Source organism: Peromyscus californicus, unplaced genomic scaffold (assembly GCF_007827085.1).
Source record: "Peromyscus californicus insignis strain IS unplaced genomic scaffold, ASM782708v3 Scaffold_14__1_contigs__length_90479793_seg_2, whole genome shotgun sequence".
NCBI classification, from domain to species: Eukaryota; Metazoa; Chordata; class Mammalia; order Rodentia; family Cricetidae; genus Peromyscus; species Peromyscus californicus.
This window is the reverse complement of record NW_026294436.1, coordinates 9085945-9107045: the sequence shown is the minus strand read 5'-3', so window position 1 is coordinate 9107045 and position 21101 is coordinate 9085945. Positions and strand designations below refer to the sequence as shown.

The 21101-nt window shown below is 42.1% G+C and overlaps 1 long non-coding RNA gene and 1 pseudogene across 1 annotated transcript in view; both read right to left on the bottom strand.

Moving 5' to 3' along the window:
• The window catches only part of LOC128109616 (uncharacterized), an 84550-nt gene that overhangs the window by 16417 nt on the left and 47032 nt on the right, over positions 1–21101 (bottom strand). Inside the window, exon 2 of the long non-coding RNA XR_008217860.1 lies at positions 11361–11599. This is a non-coding gene — a long non-coding RNA (uncharacterized LOC128109616). The remainder of the gene's footprint in view (positions 1–11360; positions 11600–21101) is intronic.
• On the bottom strand, positions 1838–4805 carry LOC128109615 (optic atrophy 3 protein homolog; annotated as a pseudogene).

Here is a 21101-nt window from a genome sequence, read left to right as displayed (position 1 = left end):
GGGAGGGAAAGAGAGAATGAGAAGTAAGGAGGACTTCTCTTTCATTCATAAATTTATTCTCACTCTTTCCCCGACGTGGGAAATACTCACCACACATAGGAAGCCAGAGCCTTGAAAGCTGATCTGTCCTGCCTTGCAAAGGTTCTGGCACCTTGAACTCCATCCTGCTTCCTCTAGCCCTGTCACAGTGGACAAGCTGTCCACAGTCCCCCACATGTCAGGAACTTGTGAAGGCTCTAATGTGTCAGGATGGGCCCAGATGCCTGACCACAATCCACCTGTTCTTATGCTTGGGTGACTTGAAGAAAGTGACATCCCCTTAGTGCCTCAGTTGACTCTGAAGCAAACAGAAAATGTTCTTGTGTGGTTTTGTAGGCACTTAGAACAGTGTGGCACCCACTTCAGCAGCACAGTGAATCCAGTCGGTCTGCTGCAGCAATGACTCACGTGACAAAGCACAGCAACCCTGCCCTGCCTCATCCCTTACTGTTGTGGAATGACCCACGACTGGTAGCCAAGGATGGTCAAGGGAGCTGTCCTTGCAAGACTGGACTCCACAGGGGTAACCATGGCAGCCAAGCACTAGGCTGTTTCCCTGGCTCTCCCTCTGTCCTACCTTTATCCTGCAGCCATTTCTGCCTTTTGCCTTTGTCCCTCAGGCAGGATTTCACTCATTCTGGCCACTCTCAAATTTAAACACACCCCCACTGGACTTCATCTCCTCGGCTCTGGTACACAAGCTTCTCCCACTTCTAGAAGGAACTTAGATGCTCTCTCAGAAGCATGTCTTGGGTTTCTGTTTAGGAAATACTGGGATTGAGTCTTTTTACCCGCTCATAGGGCCAGGTGGTATGAGCCCATTCCTGATGTGTCAAAATCTCAGATGTAGCCAGGGGTTCTTCTAATGGGGCACCTGTCTCCCACCCAGTGCCTCTGGCCTCTAGAAAGAGGCTGTCCCCCTCCCTGACCTGCCCTGCAGCTAGGGCCATCTGGACCTTTCTTGTCTTACCTCCCAGCCCTACGTTACCACCTTGGGTAGCTGGTCCCTCCTGAGCTGTGGGGTCTTAGCCAAATCTTTTAGCTTCCTTCCCCTGGCCCTCAGTTTCCCATTGTGGGAAAGAGCTCATAGGATGAGTCTTAGACCCTTTCTCATCAAAGCCAAACTTTCTCTGGCTTTTTTTCCTCCAAGGTTTTTGTCGTTTTTCCTTTATCATGATCCTCCTTCTCCTTCTCCTCCTCTCCCTCTTCCGCCTCTTCTCCCCCCTCCTCCCCCTCCTCCTTCTCTTCCTCCTCCTTCTGACAGGATCTCATTTTGTGACCCAGGTTGCCCTGAAACTTACTGTGGAAACCAGGTTCCTGCCTCAGCCTCTGAGTGCTAGAGTTCAAGATGTGCACCACCATGCCCAACTTTTTCTATTATCCATGAGTACTGGCCCAGTTTTTATGCCCATAATAAGCTGCTAATATCTCCTTGAGATGCCTTCTTATTCTGGGGCTCCTTGTATCAGAAACAGAACAGTCACAACAGTGACTGCTGTACCCACAATCCATCTGGAGCTGTAACGGTGAACCTAATCCCAGTCAAAAGAAGAAGCGGTAGCACACGCCTTTAATCCCAGCACTTGGGAGGCAGAGCCAGGTGATCTCTGTGAGTTCGAGACCAGCCTGGTCTACAGAGCGAGATCCAGGACAGGTACCAAAACTACACAGAGAAACCCTGTCTCAAAAAACAACAACCAGAAAAAAAAAAAGGAAGAAGACAAAGAAGAAGAAGAAGAAGGAGAAGGAGAAGGAGAAGGAGAAGGAGAAGGAGAAGGAGAAGGAGAAGGTGTAGCTAGAGTTTTCCTGCCTGGCCCACAGTCAGGACAAACTCTCTCACACCCGCCAGTCCCACAGCCATTCAGACCCAACCAAATAAACACAGAGACTTATATTGGTTACAAACTGTATGGCCGTGGCAGGCTTCTTGCTAACTGTTCTTACAGCTTAAATTAATCCATTTCTATTAATCTATACCTTGCCACATGGCTTGTGGCTTACCGGCATCTTCACATGCTGTTTGTCATCGTGGCGGCTGGCAGTGTCTCTCTCCCAGCTTCCTGTTCTCTCAATTTTCCTCTCTGTTAGTCCCGCCTATACTTCCTGTCTGGCCACTGCCAATCAGTGATTTATTCATTGACCAATCAGCAACACATTTGACATACAGACCATCCCACAGCAAGAAGGAGAAGGAGAAGGAGAAGCCAAATGAAGGTTATTGAATTATTGAATGGCTCAAAGGCATAGAAGGTAGTCAGGGGCCTTTCATAGTCCTAAGATACATTGGGCAAGGAACTGAATAGTGGGTCCCCAACAGATAAACATAGGTCCTAACCCTAGAACTGCCCATGTGCCCCTATTTAAAAAAGGGATCTTCAGATATGTGATTAAGTTAAGGATCTTAGAATATGGTTACCCTCTATTTCAGGATGGGCCTTATAATCTAGGGCAACTGCCATTGCAAGATATAGAACAAGAAGAGAAGGCCAGGTGAAGACAAGACACAGAGGCCAGAAGAGCCGGAGTCTCTGTGGTCAGAAGAGGAAGTGTGGCCCCAGCAAAACTCTCACCTCGGATGTTGGCTTCCAGGACTGTGGGAGAACAGTTCCCGCAATCACATTCCTGGTAACATGGCATGCCCCTAGAGTGAGAACCAACATAAATAGTGGGAAGACACAGGATTCCAGGGGTGAGAGGCTGTACAGACAGATGTGCATGGGAAATGGGGAGAGGATGACAGTCTACCCATGAGCCTAAAAAAAAATGCCTCTGAAGAAGAGTGGGAGGAAGAGAGGAAAGAAAGGACCACCTGAAACAAGGACCAGAGACTCTGAGAACAGGGAAGTGGAATGCAATTGAGATGGGCCAGATTAGAGCTAGCTTGGATCCATCTCCACCACGGAAGGGACTAGAGGACAATTCCACAGGATGATGAGTCAGGGAATCTCTGTAGACATGATTCTCTTAGGACCTCAGAGAAAAGAATTGGATAAAGGGAGAAAATGGGTATCAACTGCATTATTCCTCCTTCACAGGAGCAGACACCAAGCTATGATGACGTAAGGTGAGCCTCATGCTGGCTTGCATCTACCAACAAGGAACAAGGCACTCCTCTGAGGAACAGGCACCTTATCTAACTAGGTCCTAACCAGCCCTCATTCCATTTTTGCCTTTACCAGAGCAGCAAGGTGACAGGCTGGCCAAGATCTAAAGGTTCAACATAGTCCAAGATGGGACTCAAGCACTATGGACAAAGCCATGAGTCAGAGGTTGGAGGGGCTAAACCTGTCTGAACCCTTCTTCTGCTGGGTTGCTCCCTGCAGGAAAGGTCAGGGTCCAATCAGTAGAGGGTGACTGCATGTGATGGGTATATCTAGGTCCTAATGGCTTCTGCTGGACCAGACAGGATGGTTTTGGGAGAAGACCTAGTTGGGGCTCATAGGGCCATAGACAAATCCAGGCCCCAGAAACTAGCTATTTCTTGGATGAAAATGCTGCCTGGCATTTGGAAGTGAAGTAGACATTGCAGACCTGGTGTGTGCACCTCCTGCAGCTCAGCTTCAGGATCTTCCTAGGCACACAGGATGGGCTTTGATTGTCTCTGAAACTGCAGTGCCCCCAGTGCCAGCACCAGGTGTCATACCTTACCCCCCAAAACATCCAGACTACCTGCTTCTCTTCCTTTTTTTTTTTTTTCTGCTGTGACTGGTGGCAGCAGTACTCCAGGACAAGGCAGCCTCTGCCCATGATAAAGATGGCAGCCTCGGCACCCAGATCTGCTACCACCTTCTGTCCAGAGGCTTAATAGCTGTGCCCCAGAAGCCTGTGATGTACATCTTGGTCTGCATCTCCACCCAGTGGTACAGGTGGGCAGATGACAGGCAGATGTAGGTCTTGATGAACTCATTGCAGTAGTGGGTGACCTCCCGGATGCAGTTGGCCAGCTGCTTGCTGTCCTACTAGATGCCCAGGTAGAGCAGCTTTGCTATGGGTAATGCATGCACTACCATCTTGGTGGTTGTACCTGGCATGTACAACCTTGATGACCTCTGGGGGAATACTGATGTAATACTAATGGATGCTATAGACAAAATTGAGCTTCTCATTCCTGGTAGTTTCTGTCAAAGGAAAAGAAGATTGAATGAAGATCGTGAAGGAGTACAGAATTGCAAAGTGAAGAAGGAATCCTTCTAGTCCATACAGCCCTACAAAAATGTGGAAAGCAACATTTTTCCCATTGCAGCTGAAAAGAATGGGAACCCAAAGCCAAAATGAACACCTAATGCAGAAAAATAGCATCTGCCAATATGCTTATGTTGGTTGGTTACTTTTCTCCTTCTTGTGATAAAATGCCTTGCAAGAAGCCACTTAAGAGATGGGGGTTTATGTTAGCTCACAGTTCAAGGGGACACAGTCCATCACACTAGGAAAGCATGGTGGCAGGAGGGAGTGTGAGGCCGCTGTTCAATTGCAACTGCAGTCTTGATATAGAAAGTGAACAGGAAGTGGTAATAGACTATAAAACCTCAAGCCCCCACCTCCAGTGACCCACTTCCAACAGCAAGGCTCTGCCTCCTGAAGGTCCCAAACATTATCACTAGCTAGGGATTCAATGCATGAGCTATTCTCCTACATTTCTGATTCAAATCACAACATTGCAGCAAGCCACACACGTAGGGAGTGGCATGCAGATGAAGGGTCACCTTTGATTGTTTGCATTATTTTTGCTAACACTTCACAAGTGCAACCAAATAACAGGAGTTGGATATCAAATTTAGAATTTTTAGCACTGAAGAAAAGATGGATAATTATCTCTAATTTGAATTAAAAATAATCATAGTTATTTGCATAAAAACAGGTGAGGTCCTTCCCCACAGTAATTTGTCTCACTAAATGACCTGTCAACAGATTACAGTTTCTTCTAAAATCCATCAGGATAACACTAATCTAAAATTACATCAGAATCTGATGCACATGGGCAAGTATCATCTTTTTTCATACTATCCCCCAAACAATTCACCTTTGAAACACCTGAGTATGAACTATTCAATTAGTATGCTCTTTTGCTTATAAATAGTAAAACAAAATAAAAGACAGTGTACATTATTCACTTCTTCCTCTGTGTGTGGGGGCAAGCAGAAATAAACATTGTTGTCTTTATCAACCAGTCTCTTATGACAGAGTCTATCACTAAGCCTGGGGCTCACTGGTACGTGAAATGAGCTTCAGGGATCCTCCTGCATCAGCCTCTGCAATGCTGGGATTACAGACACATGCCACAGCATCTCATTTTGTAAGTATGAGTTCTGGAGGTCAAAATCAGGCCCACATGCTTATACAGTCATCATGTATGCTTGTTATGCTGGTGACACAGCTCAAACTCAGGTCCACATGCTTGAATGACAAGCATGTAACCAAGTGAGCCATCTCTCCAGGTGCCTCTGTTTCTCTTTTTATACACTGACTTTCTCTGCTACTCTGAGAACATACTGGAATACAATTCCACAGTTCATAGATATTTATCAACCTCTGTCCAAGGGAACTCCTTTGATCATAAACCAAAACCTCTCAGCTACTTTGCCAAATTTGATCATCCGTTGGAGTGATTGTTAGCCTCATCTGTCAGTTTAACACAACCTGGAGTTGTCAGAGGGAAGGCTATAACTGGCCTCCACACAAACTCACACACATATGTATGCACACTATCACACAACTGTGTATCTATACACACAAACATTATACACGCACCAATATTTTTAAAAGGAAACTGAACACTATTTCACCATGTGACTATTTTTCACCTTAAAAATTACCTACATTTACCATTTTGTTATTAATTAATTGGTGAATGTTTATCTTGCTTTTAATGTCTTGTAGCTGTAAATATGTGCAAATATGGTGCTGAAAATGGGTTCTGTATGTAGACTGCATTTTTTTGACCCAGACTCATGAAAACAGAATTTCTGGCCTAGCTTATGTTAACTTTATGTACTCTGCATATGACAAATTAGGCAAAGAGCTATAGAATCTGTCTAGAGACATACTTCCAGTCAGAGTAACAAGTTTACTCATTCTGGTTCCTTTCGGGATGAGAAATGATGGAGATGGGCTCCAACGCCCAGGGTTGAGGCTGCCATTCTAGTATGGACCGTTTCTCTCAAGGTGACTTTTAGCAAGCATGTCACTGAAAGAGTTGCTGTGATTATAGAGAAACACGCAGCACACTGATCAGAGAGACAGTCAGACTTTCAAACAAGCTCTTTGTGAATTTTCACCAAAGAGCATTTTGCATGCAGGCATCTTTTTCTTCCTCCCACAAGCCCTTCTTGACAACACAACAAATGGTAATCTGAAATCAAACACAACACTACCTGCAGGACCCAAGTCCAGCAGATGGAGCTGGGTGTAAATAGCTTCAGTTGCCAGTTACAATAAAGACAAAGTACACAGAGGAAGGGTGCTTGGGATTTGAAAGGGAAACAGATAAGCACAAGGTATTAAGAACTTCTGAAGTCCCTATCAGCACAGAGCCACAGTCCCTCAAAGGTTGGCTGAAAAAGTCATAGTTGTGGCTGGTGTCCAATACAACATGGGCAGGTAGAATAAGGTTTTGAGTTCTAAGGCACTTCCACTCAGTCTACAAGGAACAGGAGAGAAAGATGCCAGGTTTCTGATCCGTGTTGGGCTGGGGAGAGAACAACAGCTGCTTTTGTTATCTCTGAACAAGGAATCCTGGGCATGTGAGATTGCTCTAGCCCTAATGACTTGTTGGATGGTTAAATGAAGTTAACCAAATGGCATTTCAGTAGAGAACAAGACCTTAAAAATCTCAAGGGAGAGAAACAACCCTTACCATGAATTTTAGGTTCTGTTCCAGCGACAGTGTGTGTGTGTGTGTGTGTGTGTGTGTGTGTGTGTGTGTGTGTGTGCCAAACTGAACAACCTACAAAGTACTTCACAATTACTTTTTGTGGAGCGTTTTGTATTCAACCTGATTTGAATTGGTTCCAGTACCATCTGGATAGAGTGTTAAATTTGTTTTCTTTGATCATATGTAGCAAAGAACCTTGCTTTACAGTCTGTGGTGTTTATGGCATTCTTCTTTGGGGAACTGGTCATAATTTCCCAGCACCATGGCCAGCTCCAACTAAGGAGCAGCATCCTGGGTATTTTGTTTTTGTAGTTAGTATCACCCTAGGGTAACTTTGATCATGTTATTGAGCCTTATAGACTAGGAACTGGAGAGATGGCTCAGTTGATAAAATGCTTACTGTACAAACATCAGGACCTGAGTTCAATCATCAGAACCCATGGGAAAGTGCCAGGCATGGTGGCATTTGCAAATAAACCCAGCACAGGGGAGGCAGTGACAGACAGATCCCTGGTCCTCACTGCTCAGCCAACCAACTGAACTAGTGAAGCCCAGGGCAGTGAAAGAGCCTTTCTTTTACAAACAAAGTAGCTTCTGAAGGTCAGTTGATCTCTTACCTCTGCATTCATGGGCACACGTGTGTAATGTACATGCAAATGTAACAGACACATATATAGTGTACATAGATTGATAGCTCCATGAAATCAAAGCAAAAGCACGTGAACAACAGCAAATAACAACCTCCCAAGCTTGAGGTCTCATATATGCTCAAGACACTCCCAGTGACACAATTCACTTACTGTTGCCTGCATATCCAACACCATGTCTGCCTGCATGCCACTGTGTTTCACCATGATGATAATGGACTAAACCTCTGAAACTGTAAGCTGCCCAATGAAATGTGTTCCTTTGTAAGAGTTGCCTTGGTCATGGTGTCTCTTCATAGCAATAGAAACCCTAGCTAAGACAGAAGTTAGTACCAGGGACTGGGATATTGTTGTGATGGGCTTTCCCATGTTTTTGCTTGGAGGAATTTGGAATTTGGTACTTGAGTTAGGAAAGCAGTGGAATGCTTTAAGCACTGCTTAATGGGCCATACTACTAGGAGCCTGGAAGGCAATGGTGCTAAGGGTTGTTTGAACTGTTGGGGGCCTGGTTCAAGAGGTTTCAGAGAAATTTTTCAATATGCTACCTAAAAATTATTCTTGGGTCATTTTGGTGAAGAATGTGACTGCTTTTTCCCCAGATCCAAAAAGTTTGCCTGAGGCTAAAGTGAAGAGTTTTAGACTAATTCCCTTGAAAGAGGAAATATCAAAATAGCCTAGTATAGACTCTAGTGTGTGGTTACTAGTGTTAACTCTAAGGAAGATATATAATGAAAAAGAGCAAGCTGAGAAGGAAAAATATTTGAGGAGAAAAAGAGCATCAGAAAGTGGAATGGCTAAGTCCTATGTTCAAGGAGATAAAAGATTAAGAATGAAAAAAGGGGAGTGGTGACCTCAGGGCAAGATTCCATCCAGCTAAGTTTCCAACTTGTGAAAAGCAATTAAAGAAAAGCTTAGAGCCAGGTTGCTGTAGGATGTTCCGTATGTCAAGTGTGTCGCTGATTGGTCAATAAATAAATCACTGATTGGCCATTGGCTAGGCAGGAAGTATAGGCGGGACAAGGAGGAGAATAAAGCTGGGAAGTGGAAGGCTGAGTCAGAGAGACACTGCCAGCTGCCACGATGAGAAACAGCATGTGAAGATGCCGGTAAGCCACGAGCCATGTGGCAAGGTATGGATTAATGGAAATGGATTAATTTAAGCTGTAAGAACAGTTAGCAAGAAGCCTGCCACGGCCATACAGTCTGTAACCAATATAAGTCTCTGTGTTTAGTTGGTCAGGTCTGAGCGGCTGTGGGACTGGCAGGTGAGAGAGATTTGCCCTGACTGTGGGCCAGGCAGGAAAACTCTAGCTACACCAGGTGGTGGCACATAACTTTAATCCCAGCACATGGGAGGCAGAGGCTGGTAGATCTCTGAATTTGAGGACAGCCTGGCCTACAGAACAAGTTTCAGGACAGCCAAGCTTAGACATGGGCAAAAGAAATCTGGTGAAGATATGATTGAACAAGGGGATCATGTTCCAGCCCCAGAAAGCAGCAGAACTTGGCAGCTTCAGTGACATGGTTCTGGCTTTAGAGGTAAGGACAAAACAAAGGAGTTATGGAATATTCCTCCATGACTAAGGAAAGCTGCTGAGGCATGTGTCAGGAGTGTCCCTGAATGGAGGCCCACTGCACAAAGCTGTGAAATTGAAGCCTGGATTGCCTTAGAGACCCCAAAATGTTGGAGATGCCAGAGTCGTGGGATACTTTCTGAGGAAAACTGCTAATAGGGATTGGAACCAGCCCAAGGCAAAGAACAGTGTTTCATTCAAAAAAAGTTAAAAGGAGTTGAAGATCTGAAAAGTGCTTTGACATCAGACAGGGAGAAGCAGAGTTTGGAGTTTGCCCAGCTGGTTTTTGGTCTTGCTTGGTCCAGTATTTCTTTATTATGCTCCATTCCCTATGTTTTGGAACAGTGATGTATATCCTGTGCCATTATATGTTGGGAGTATGTGACCTGCTTTTTTCTTTTGATTTTACAGGGAATTACAATTAAGAGATTATGTGAATGAATCTCAGAAGAGACTTTGAAATTTGTACTTTTAAATAAGTTTGAGACTGTTATAGACTATGGGGACTTTTGAAGTTGGACTGAATGCAATTTTGCTTTATGATATGGCAATAAGCCTTTGGGGGCCAGGGCATAGAATGTGGTGCTTTGAAAGAAGAGGACCCCCAAAGGGAGTGACACTATTAGGAGGTGTGACCTTTTGGAGTAGGTGTGGTCTTGTTGGAAGAAGTGTGTCACTGTGGATGTGGCCTTTGAAGTTTCATATATGTTCAAGCCACTCCCACTGATACAGTTCACTTCCTGATGCCTGCAGACAAAATGTAAAACTCTCAGCTCCAGCACCATGTCTGCCTCCATGCCGCCATATCCCACCATGATGATAATGGATTGAATCTCTGAAATTGTAAGCCACCCAAAGAAATGATTTCCTTTATAAGAGTTGCCATGGTCATGATGTCTCTTCACAGCAGTAGAAACTCTAACAAAGACATCATAGTTAGCTCCAGTTGTCAACTTTACTCAAACCTAAGTCACCTGGGAAGAAAGGAACCTCAACTGATGAACTGCCACTATCAGACTGGCCCACAAGCACACGTGTGCAGCACTTTTTGATTTCTAATTGTTATAGGAGATCCCTTGCCACCATGAACAGTGATATCCCTGGGCCATTAGGTCTGGACTACGTAAGAAAGGTAGCTGAGAAAGACAGGAAACAAGCCAACAAGCATTGTCCTTCTGTGATTTCTGTTTCAGTTCCTGCCTTGAGTTCTTGCCCTGCTGTCCCTTGATGACAGACTGTAGCAAGTATGATGAAATAAACCCCTTCCTCAGATTGTTTCTGTACCAAAAAGCCACTTTGAGAAGAGTGGGTTTGTTTGACTAACAGTTACAGTTCCTCACTGAAGGAAGTGAAGGCGGGAACTGAAGAAGAAACAACAGAAGAATGCTGCTTATTGCCTTGCCTTCCTTGGCGTGCTCAACTTACTTTCTTGTACAACCCAAAATCACCTGCCCAAGGGTAACACTACCCACAGTGGCTGGGCCCTACCATACTAAACATTTAAATTAAAACTGCCCAACAGACATGTCCAAAGAGCAATCCAATGGGGGCAACTCTTCAGTTAAGGTTGCCTTTTCCCAGGTGACTCCAGTTTGTGTCAGATTAACAAAAACTAACCGGTACAATTGTGAGATCCAGGACAGGCTCCAAAGCTACACAGAGAAACCCTGTCTCAAAAAACAAAAACAAACAAACAAACAAAAAAAAAAAACAGTTGACCCCTGTTGGATTGACACAGAAACACAACACTATTGAACTATAAGCATTCCTTTTTTTTTTTTTTTTTTTTTTAAAGATTTATTTATTTATTATGTATACAGCATGTATGACCGCAGGTCAGAAGAGGGCGCCAGATCTCATCATAGATGGTTGTGAGCCACCATGTGGTTGCTGGGAATTGAACTCAGGACCTCTGGAAGAGCAGTCAGTGCTCTTAACCTCTGAGCCATCTCTCCAGCCCCTCCTTTGTTTTTTTTTAAACCCCAAGACTTCATAATAATATTTCAGAATACAACTTTAAACAATACACAGTTTTTTTAAAAAAAATGTGAACACTTGAAAATTCCAAAGTATTTTTAAAATATCCAAAGTTTCTTAACTGTGGGCTTCTATGAAATCAACAGCAAGTTAAATGATTTCTTGTTTCAAGAGAGAACTGAGATACAAAAACAAGCACATTTAAGCAAAACCAAAGTCCAGCTGGGTAGCTCAAATACATCAGTAACTTACTCACGATCGTGTAGGTTTCAAAGGAGCTTGTGCAGCTCCATCTCTCCGGCTCTGCCATCAATAGCACACACAGACTGTCTGCTAAAGTCAGGCCAGTTCCACACCACACCTGCTGTTCTTGGTAGTTATCCTACAGTCCTGGCATCTCAAACTCCTACCAGAGGATCTTCATAACCTTGGGCTGTGCTTTCATCAATGGCAGTTCCTGGCCTCCTCAGGAACTTCATCACTTCATCAACCTGAAAAAATAATTAAAAGTCTTTAGATCTCTATCTATCAGATAGGTCATAGGGTCATTCTAAGAGGTGATTTTTTTCATTTCAGTGAGTCCTGTTTTTCTTTTTTCTCTTGTACTTATTTTTTATTGTGAATGAGAGCAGGACATTTGAATCTAACTTTATTGTAACTCATAAAAGTTACATTTTCCTCTTCTTTAGAGCTTGCTGCTATTATTTTTATTTTTATTCATTGTTTTTATAGGCTGTTTCTATGCCAGGAATCAGCTTGAGTTGTAAACTGAGGTCTTCTCTGGTCTCCCCAAGTCCAACCCTTCCCTTCAGCATGAGTACCAATCTCTAACTCTCCGTGTATATGCAGCTGCATTGGAATAGCCTAGTCTTTGACAGTTCCTCAAAGCAGACAAAGAGAAAAATGAAGGAGAGCCACATGTAAAGTAAAACCTTGTAAGAAACATCATCCAATTAGAGAGTAGTTTGTACATGTGTGGGAGATGCCACAACAGTGGGGCCTCCGGCTTCTTTGTGCCTCTAGGATATGATGTAGCAACAAGTTCTCAAGATGCTAGATCCCTGACACTTGGAAGGCAAACTCCTATTTGTTCACACTTACTCCTGTAACCTTTAACCAGCTTCTTCCAGAATATATGTGCAGATACCTGTCGTAGGCTGAGGGCTAACATGTGGGTAGCTGGTGGAAACTGAAATTGATCATGATTTACCTAAACAACTTTCTTATAAAAGTTATGAACCTTCAGTAAATAGATTTCAGAATCCAAACTGTTTGCAACAAATAGATCTGACCAATGTAATTGTCTCTGTGAGGAGATGGGTTCCTGGTACCTCATACTTTTCTATCTTCCAGAATGTATCTCCTTCAATAGGCATCTATTTATTCATATATTTGAGACAATGTCTTACTATGTCATCCAGGCTCTCCTGAAAGTCGCTCGGTAGCACAAGCTGACCTTGAACCTACAGTGATCCTCCTGCCTCATTCTCCAAATGCTGGGATTACAGGTGTAAGCTATCACTGTTTTCTGAAATATTTCATAGTTAGTGATAATTGGCTCTTTTTCAGATGTTTTGGGTATGTGTGGGCATATTTGGTAGTTATATTGAATAATGTCACATTCATTACCGATGGGAGTGTCTTTTTGTATGCTGTGAAAATATGTTGCTCTAATTGATTGATAAATAAAGCTGTTTGGCCAATGGTGAGGCATAATAGGGTTAGGTGGGACATTCTAACTAGAGAGGAGGAAGGAGAAAGGCAGAAGAGGGAGGCACTGCCAGCTGTCACCAAGAGAAGCAAGATGTAAAGTTACTAGTAAGCCACAAGCCATGTGGCAAAGTATAGATTTATAGAAATGGGTTAATTTAAGATGTAAGATCTAGCTAGCGAGAAACCTGAGCCAATAGGCCATACAGTTCGTAATTAATATAAGCCTCTGTGTATTCATTTGGGTCTGAGCGGCTGTGGGACTGTGAGGCCATGGGAGTCAGGTGGGCACAGGAAAATTTCTAGCTACACATTAACTTCTACTTAAATTTGAGATTGAAATGTATAGTCCTTAGTCATTCTAACCAGAGGTGGGATAGCTATCATACCAGTCCTATGTCCTTATAAAATGCCTCAATTTTCACAAATGACTGGCAGTCCAAATGCTTCTCAGCAGACTAGTAAAACACAAGATGTTATTCTTGATTGGTATGAAATTGTTTAATGACCATATGAATCTAGTATGTTTCCCATATGCATTTCTGTTCAGTAGGTCTAGGAAGGCCAAGACTTTGACTTTCTTGTTTTGGTTTGGTTTTGTTTTTTTTGACACAGGGTTTCTCTGTGTAACTTTGGAGCCTTTCCTGGAACTCACTATGTAGCCCAGGCTGGCCTGGAACTCATAGATATATCCACCTGCCTCTGCCTCCCGGGTGCTGGGATTAAAGGCATGCACCACCACTGCCCGGCAAGACTTTGACTTTCTAACGAGCACCTAGACATGTCCTTGATTCTCACACAACATTGAGCATCAAGGCTAGAGATTGCAAGTGATATAAGTGCAGGGAACTTTGGCATTTGTGTTTTTATTAGTTTGTGTCATTTGTTTTAAATATGTTTTAGTGTATATGAGACTGTTACATATATGTGTGCAGAAACAACCCGCTGGTTCCAGTTAGTGTTGCTTGTATGTACATGATTTCAAGACTGACTACTACTTGTTTTGTTTTTTTTTAAGATTTTATCGTACTATTTTTCTACTTTGTCGGTAGAGTCTGTGTGTAGCTCTATACATGTGAGTGTCAGGGTCCATGGAGGTCAGAGGCATCAGATCCCCTGGAGGTGGAGTTAAGGATGTTCTGAGCTACCTGATGTGGTAGCGCCATGATGAACTCAGATATTCCCCAACAGGAGTGTGCACTCTTAACAGCTGAGCTGTCTCTCCAGCGCAGATTTTGAGGATTTTTAGCCTGGTCACACTTCCGTGTTCACTCTCTGCTTCCTGAGTGTCAATGGAGTGAAAGGTGATCAGTCTATTCCCTGACTGCCAGGCCAGCTTCATACGCCTGCTGCAATGCCCTCCCCACCACGACTGTGCCCTCTGACTCTGTCCATTTTTATTAATGAAACATTTCTCCTCTAGTTGTTTGTTTTTTGTTGTTTTTTTTTTTTGGTCAGAGTACTCTGTCATAGCAACAGCAGACTAACTAACCCACTTGAGTTTTTTAGAAGCATTTACTGCACTGAGAAAACTTTCAAGTTATATTAATACAATTTTTCATTTAATTACCCTGAGAGAAGGCTCCAGCCATTTTATTATATATGAGACTAAGATTATAATCATTTAAGCAACTTATCTGCAGTTATTTGGCTCTTAAATAATATAGCCAAACTTAAAACTTAATCTGTTGTAATCTATTCTGCTTTTTAAATCTGATTATATTTTTCCTTCTAATATACAGTTCTTTCATATTGTTTCTTCTTCTTACTTAAAGCATAATTTATTATTATAATTGCATGAATTCCTTTTTGTACTTTTTTATTTGTGTATGCGTGTGTGTGTGTGTGTGTGTGTGTGTGTGTCTGTGTGTCTGTGTGTCTGTGTCTGTGTCTGTGTGAGTGTCTGTTTCTGTGTGTCACATGTGTGCAGGTACCTGGGAGGCCAGAATAGGGTATCAAATCATCTGGAGCTGGAGTTACAGGTGCTTGTGATCTGCTCAATATGGGTGCTAGGAACTGAAATCAAGTCCTCTGGAAGATCACCACGCACCCTTAACTACTGGGCTGTCTCTTCAGTCCCCTCATCGATTCTTTATGGCATTAAAAATACTTTGTTTTCCCTATAATTTAGGCTTCTTTTTTAAAAAAGGACATTTTCATTAATTTTTTGAGAATGTCATACATGTTTTGGTCATCTTCACCCCCAATGTCTCCCAGATTCACATTTTCTGCCCTTACCTACCAAACTACCCTACTTTGGGAGTTTCTTTTTTTTTTTCCATTTTAACTTTTTTTTTAACCCATCAAATCCAGTTTGTGCTTTGCAACCACTCTTAGGAATGGAGTCTCCTCTGGAGTGTGGTTGACCTACAGGGAATTATACTATTAAAGCAAACTGACTTTTCCTGTATCAGCAGCTATCAAATTCCAAATTGCTCTTTAACTGTAATTAGGAATTTATACCACACTCCCATAAATGCTGGGATATTTCCTGGCTTGAGCATGCATAGGTCTTGGGCATGCTTTTACAATCAATGTGAGCTTATATGGGCAACTGCCCTTTTGTGTCTAGCAAACACTGTTTCTTGAAGTTTTCCACTACCTCTCACTTTTATCTTTCCACCTCCTCTCCCATAAAGAAACTTGAGCTTAGAAGGGACATATATGGTATATACATGCCATTTAGAGCTGAACACTGTATGGTGTCTTATTCTCTGAACATGCAGAAGTTGAGTATTCTCTATTAATTGCCACATATTGCAAGATTCTCTGGTAAGGGTTGAGGGATGCATTGACCTATAGATACAGCATAAGTCATTAGGAGTCATTTTATTTGTATGTTCATTTAGCAAAATAATAGTGCTATGTTCTCTTCTAGGACCTATGACCTATCTGGTCACAAGTTCTTGGTCCTGTTAACAGCACAAGGTATGGGGTCTGGCTCACAGAGAAGGCCTTAGAAAATAGATGGTTGGTGGGAACCAGACTGATCCAAGGCTTTCTCAGAAGTCCTGATGAAAGGACAAGGGGAACATTAGTTCTATGTTGTCCTTGCCCAAGGGCAGACTTGGCAATGTCCATTCTGGGGCTAGGGTCAGGGTCTCAAAGAAGTTATGGTTGTAGTTACTGGGAACTCAGCTCTTCCCCTGGGTTTGGTTACCAGTCCTAAGGCAGCTGTTTATGAGGTACCCCATGCTTTCTTTGCCAACATTATTTGTCTTTCCACTGACTCTGTCCCGGTCTTCCCATACAAATAGTATAAAAGATGCTCAATAAACTTCCTTGGCATAAGACATAGCTTGCACAAGACCTCCTGACCCTGGGTTTCCTATCTTCTTTATTTCTTCCTGATCCTCTCAGGAACATATTACTGAAGAACAATCTGTTATTCCAGGTCAGTTGGTTACTCCCATAACAATTGTGTGACTATTGGGCCAGTGGGCATATTTTATCAGATCAATCATTATTGCAGCTCCCAGAGTTCAAAGATGAATTAAGTTGATGACGGGTCTTCTCCTCTAGTAATGCATATAGCATCTTCTAACATTATAAAAGTTAGTCAATATGGATGAAGATTCCAAATGAGTATGGGCTTGATTTCTGCATGTTGTGATTCAGGTGTATTAGCAATACAGTCTTCCTGTAGGATTCTGAAGGATCACCAAGAGTATTGGCAATAGCCTCCAATGCTTGGGAATCTAGGGAAGCACACAAGCCAACAATTCAAAAGAGGTAACCAATTCCTGGTACTGGAGGACTTCTTCTTGCTAGCATGTGGTATCAAGTTGGGAGAAGAAAAGAGGGAATAGGGAGAGATAACTATTACTAAAGTCCTCTTGATAAAGCCATGTGAAGACCTACTACTGTAGAAACTTCCTAAAATATATGCATGTACTTTAATCTTCTTTGTGATAAGATAACTTAAGTACAAAGAACTGAATATAGAACAAAACACTATTAAGAAAGAATCTACATACTTCAAATCCCAGAACCCAGAAGTCATTCTGGAAGGCTGGGTAATTTGTTTTTCCGACATGGCCCTGGATGCTAATGTTAACCTTCTTCTTAAAATAAGGAAATATGATTTAGTGTATTTGTTTTTATAATTGCCTTTTTTCATTTAATTGTATGTTTTAATCATCCATCCATAGTAATGAGCATATTTCCACAATGTTATTCTCACTGAGTATAAGACACTGGTTTAAATGGGGAGTGCCTAATTCATTTGACCTGTCTTTTAGTCTTGCTATTTTCTTTGCATCACTTTCTACGTTTTAATCGTTATTTTGTAATTTAAATTGCTTCATAGCCAAGAGCATGTAGATTTGTGTTTGATTTTATTTTTAATTGCTAACATTTCAAAGCATTCGTCTTGGGGCTGGGGAGAGGGATCAGTGGCTAGCATTCTTGCCATACAAACAGGAGGACTTGATTTCCATTCCTAACACCCACATAAAGAGCAGGGTACAGCACAAGCCTAGAATATGAGTGTTAAGAGGACACAACTCAGGGGACCCCTGGGGATCATTATCCAGGTAGTCTAGCCAAATGAGTTTGCTTGAGGTTCACTGAGAGTCCCTGTCTCAAAAAGTGAAGTGATTGGGGAGTTGGCCCCATTTACTAAAGGAGTGCTTCCTGTGCAAGCTTGAGAACCTGAATTCAGATCCTCAGTGCCCATGTAAATGCCAGCTGTAGTAGCACACAGCTGCAACACCAGTGCTGGGAGGCAGGGGCGAGTGGATCCTAGGAACTCTCTACCCAGCCAGTCTAGCTGAAAAGGAAAACTCCAGGGTCAGGGAGAGACTCTACCTCAACAAGAAGAGAAGAGAGAAGTAGAGAAAGATACTTAAATTTGACCTCTGGCCTCTGCATGGCGCATGTGTTCAGGCTAGCACACTTACACACATATGTGCATACATGTATACACACACACACACACACACACACACACACACACACACATTCTTTCTGTAAATTATTTCACTAAATCAGATAAGGAAAACACACGTTCCATTTAGTTTCTAAGTAATTTACGTTTCTCATTACTTAACAAGTATCTTTGCAGAGCAAGAATGTGTTACCTTAATGATGTCAAAATTATCAGTTTTTATTTTATGAGTTATAATTTTGGTGGTTTTATCTCAGAACTCTTTCCCTAACCTAAGTTCACAAAGATTTTTCTCTTATGTTTTATTCAAAAGGTTTTACAGTTTTATACTTTCATTTATACTCCTAATCCATTTTGAATTAATTTTGCACAGGTCTGAATTATAGCCTTAGGGTTTTTCCTCTATATCTGCTTCCCTGGTTGTTCCAATATAATTTCTTGGGAAGGAAAAAAGAGAAAACTTTCTTTCTCCCTTGAATTTCCTTTAAACCTTTGTCAAAAATCAATGTGACCCTATTTCTAAGTGTCTATTTCTGCACTTTCTATTCAGTTCCATTTATGTGTCTCCCCAGTCTTCCTACCCCACTTCCCTGTCTTGAATCATGCAGTTATATTACAGTTGAAAGCCCTCTAAGTCTTAGAGTCGAGGATATGTGTCCTCTAACTTTATTTCTTCTCAATACTACTTTAGTTATCATTGGCTCTTTCTCTTTTCATATAAATTTTAAAAATTATCGTATTAATATCAGAAACAATTCTAATGGGTTTTAATTGGAATAGCATTGAATCTATAGACCAGTTTGTGAGAACTTACATCTTAAACATATTGTACTTTTCACTATACACACACAGTATATTTCTCCTCATTTATATCTTCATTGAGAATCTCCCTGTCTTCTGTACTTTTCATCATAGAAATGTCTCTGATATTATTAGATTTACACTTAAGGATTTTATTTTATTTTGTGCTTTTTTTTACTTTTGATTAGCAGGTATTCATTGCTTTTGTACAGAATTTCCAGTGACATTTCTATTTACTATTTAGCTACAGCCTTACTAAATGTATCTGTGGAGGGGGCCAAGGAGCTGAAGCTGGAGGATGGCTCCCTATTCTACCAAGAGAGACTAGCAAGCCTGGGACAGACTGGTAAGAACCAGAGATTCAGAAAAGATTCTCAGAGAATCAGAGACATTGAGAAGAAAAGAATGAGAATAAAAAGAAGAAGAGATAGATAGGTAGATAGATAGATAGACAGACAGATAGATAGATAGATAGATAGATAGATGATAGATAGATAGATAGATAGATAGATAGATAGATAGATAGACAGTTACATACATATATACATACACATGCATACATATATACATACATACACAATACATACATACACATATATACATACATATATACATACACATATGTGTATAAATATATATATGTATATACAAACATATATACAGACAGACAGGCACACATACACACACACACACACACACACACACACACACACACACACACATATACATACATCAAACATGTCCCATTCTGGGAGCTTGTCTGTAGAGTCAGAAAGTTTGGGATCTGCTGTGTAGAACACGAGCAACTCAAACTTCATTTTTTTTTTCAATTTTTTTCTTAGTGAGTTTAAATTTTGCTTTATACTTGCCTCCTCCAAAATTCTCATTTATATTTTGGTTACTGGAGTTTTAGGGACAAAAATTCCAATTCAAGAGTTCCAACAGGGGCTGGAGAGTGGTAAAGGGCTCCAAGGTAAAAGCATTTACTGCTTTTGCAAAGCACCCTGGTTTCTTCTCCACACACACAACTAATGGCTCACAACACCTGTAACTCAAACTCCAGGGGATTCAAAGCCCTCTTCTGGTTTCTGCAGGCACATGCGCACACACACATGGACACACACACACACACACACACACACACACACACACACACACACACACACATCATTTTTTAAAAAAAAGAATTTCAAATGACTAGGCTCAGGTTCCATCCCAATGTCAATCACAGAGTCGTGGTGAAGAGCAGAGATGGAGTTCAGTGAGGGTGACCACATGAAGAATTGCGAAAAAGGCTCAGTGACTCCAGCCCTGTCTTTCAGGGACTGGCAGGAATTTTGAGGTTTTTATAGAGGAGGAGAACAAAGACATGGGGTATGTAGGTATGTAGATGTAGCTGTTACAGCAAACAGCTATGATTAGGCTGTCGTCTGGTAGACCATGTGTCACTAGGTCTACCAGACAATTGGTATGACAATTGGTCCTATCATGAGAGGTGATTACTGCTGCTTAGCTATCATAGGACAACTGTGCCCACTTGGCAGGGATCTTGCTTGTTGTCTGTTCTGTGAGGCTCTCTGTTGTCTGGGGGTTTTAGTTCTTGAACAGAAAAACAGTTTTCAAGCAGATCTATTGTGCCTGGAATCCAACGAAATGGAAGAAGAGATATGGCCTGTGTAGATATCTTGGTGGTAAAGTGCTTGCCTTGCAAGCATAAGGAACTAAAGTCAATCCCCCAAAATTACATTGAAAACCAGGCATGATAGCAAGTGTTTGCAATCTCCGTGCTGGGGAGGGGCTGGCAGTCAGGTCCCTGGGCCTTGCTGGTTAGCCACATTAGCCTACCTGGCAATGTTCCAGGCCAGTAAGAGACCCTATCTCCAAAAACAAGTGGATGGCACCTCAAGAATGAAGACTGAGATTGGTCTCTGGCGTTCAAACACATAAACATGTAAATGCACCCCCACCACATACACATACACACACACACACACACACACACACACACACACACACACACACAGCCAAAATAAAGTGGCTCAGAGGAAAGAAAATCATTTAAAATGTACTATCAATCTAGAGAGAGACACAGACAGGGTTAGGCCAGTACTGGATACTTCACTGTGAAGCCAGAGGAAACTTTAAGGACTGATGTATAGAGCAAGAGCATGGCCTTCTCTGACCCTCTTCCATCCCAGGGCTTCCTCTAAGTGTTACAATGTCAGAACTGAGTTCTTGCCTGAGGAGTTACTCATCATGGCAGACAAGGCTCTACATAGAACACTTGAGAGGAAAAAAAAAAAGAAAAAAGGTCTGTGGCCTATTTAGGTTTACCTGTCAATTTGACACAGCCTTCTGTCACCTGAAAGGTGAGTCTCAATTGAGGGACTGCCCAGATCAGACTATAGGTATGTTTGTAAGGGATTGCCTTGATTCCTGATTGGTATGAGATAGCTCAATGCACCATTCCCCGGGAAAGCAGACCTGGACTATATTAAGAAGGATAGCTAAGCCTTAGCCAGAAAGAGCCAGCAAGTAGCATTTTTTCATGGTTTCTGACCCAAGTTCACGCTTGAATTCCCAACTTCCCCTAA